The sequence below is a fragment of the Arachis hypogaea genome, chromosome 5, assembly GCF_003086295.3.
Source record: "Arachis hypogaea cultivar Tifrunner chromosome 5, arahy.Tifrunner.gnm2.J5K5, whole genome shotgun sequence".
In the NCBI taxonomy this organism is placed as follows: domain Eukaryota; kingdom Viridiplantae; phylum Streptophyta; class Magnoliopsida; order Fabales; family Fabaceae; genus Arachis; species Arachis hypogaea.
In genome coordinates this window covers 37,033,837-37,036,124 of record NC_092040.1, presented here as the reverse complement: position 1 = coordinate 37,036,124, position 2,288 = coordinate 37,033,837, and positions in this window count along the sequence as shown.

Here is a 2,288-nt window from a genome sequence, read left to right as displayed (position 1 = left end):
TTCACAATGTTTTCTTGAATCAAGATGTAAGTGTGTATTCATCCAAAACTTGCTTATTACCTAAGAAAATGCATGAAACTATCTAAAAAAAGTAAAGAACAGGCTAGTGAAACTGGCCAAAATGCCTTGGTATCACAAGTAATCAGAAGAAGAAAACAGAAGCTATGAACAAGTAAGCGGCCAAGGTGATAATAGCCCTTTCAAAAGAAGATCTACTGTATGTCGTGGCTGAGATTTTTACCATTAATGACAAGATGCGGTAAAGAAGTCTCAAGATCTCCATACCTAAAAATGGTAGCAATCCAATTCGGTCAGAGAAGAAGATCCCAGTGGTATGGCTCATTTCTACTTTTTGTTCATCCATCACAGAAGGTAGCTACTGTAGCTATGTTGAGGAGGAAGCAAAAGTGGAGCAGATGGAGCTGTCAAGGATCAAGTGTTCATCAAGGGTCAGAAATCCTTCTTGGAGACTAAGTCAAGATGGAAGGCTCAGATTGATGAAGCTTGATGAGAAGGGATAAGAGAAAGGTACATGCATGTTGGTTTTGCTTTCGGTTTCCCTCTCTCCTCTCTCTGTTCGAACCGATTTTGATATTGAAGAAGAAGAAGTTAGCTTGGTTGAACCATTTCAACCTTGGAAGCTTCCTGATGAGCGGATAATTTGTACGCTTTTTGGCATTGTTTTTAGTATGTTTTTAGTATGTTCTAGTTAGTTTTTAGTATATTTTTATTAGTTTTTAGTTAAAATTCACTTTTCTGGACTTTACTATGAGTTTGTGTGTTTTTCTGTGATTTCAGGTATTTTCTGGCTGAAATTGAGGGACTTGAGCAAAAATCTGATTCAAAGACTAAAAAGGACTGCAGATGCTGTTGGATTCTGACCTCCCTGCACTCGAAGTGGATTTTTTGAGCTACAGAAGCCCAATTGGCGCGCTCTCAACGGCATTGGAAAGTAGACATCCTGGGCTTTCCAGCAATGTATAATAGTCCATAATTTGCCCGAGATTTGATGGCCCAAACCGGCGTTCCAAATCAGCTCAAAACTGCCCGGCGTTAAACGCCGGAACTGGTACAGGAATGGGAGTTAAACGCCCAAACTGGCACAAAAGCTGACGTTTAACTCCAAGAGAAGTATCTACACGAAAATGCTTCAATGCTCAGCCCAAGCACACACCAAGTGGGCCCGGAAGTGGATTTTTATGTCATTTACTCATCTTTGTAAACCTTAGGCTACTAGTTCTCTATAAGTAGGACCTTTTGCTATTGTATTTTCATCTTTGGATCATTTTAAATCTTTTGATCACTTTAGATCTTAGATCATTGGGAGGCTGGCCTCACGGCCATGCCTAGACCTTGTTCTTATGTATTTTCAACGGTGGAGTTTCTACACACCATAGATTAAGGTGTGGAGCTCTGCTGTACCTCGAGTATTAATGCAATTACTATTGTTCTTCTATTCAATTCGGCTTATTCTTGTTCTAAGATATCACTTGTTCTTCAACTTGATGAATGTGATGATCCGTGACACTCGTCATCATTCTCACCTATGAACGGGTGCCTGACAACCACCTCCGTTCTACCTTAGATTGAGTGGATATCTCTTGGATCCCTTAATCGGAATCTTTGTGGTATAAGCTAGAATTGATGGCGGCATTCAAGAGAATCCGGAAGGTCTAAACCTTGTCTGTGGTATTCTGAGTAGGATTCAATGATTGAATGACTGTGACGAGCTTCAAACTCGCGATTGTGGGGCGTTAGTGACAGACGCAAAAGAATCACTGGATTCTATTCCGACATGATCGAGAACCGACAGCTGAATAGCCGTGCCGTGACAGGGTGCGTTGAAAATTTTCACTGAGAGGATGGGAGGTAGCCACTGACAACGGTGAAACCCTACATACAGCTTGCCATGGAAAGGAGTAAGAAGGATTGGATGAAGACAGTAGGAAAGCAGAGAGACGGAAGGGACCAAGCATCTTCATACGCTTATCTGAAATTCCCACCAATGAATTACATAAGTATCTCTATCTTTATCTTTATGTTTTATTCATCATTCATAACCATTTGAGTTTGCCTGACTAAGATTTACAAGGTGACCATAGCTTGCTTCATACCAACAATCTCTGTGGGATCGACCCTTACTCGCGTAAGGTTTATTACTTGGACGACCCAGTACACTTGCTGGTTAGTTGTGCGAAGTTGTGTTTATGCCATGGTATTGAACACCAAGTTTTTGGATTCATCACCGAGGATTATTTGAGTTGTGAAAAGAAGAGATCACAATTTCG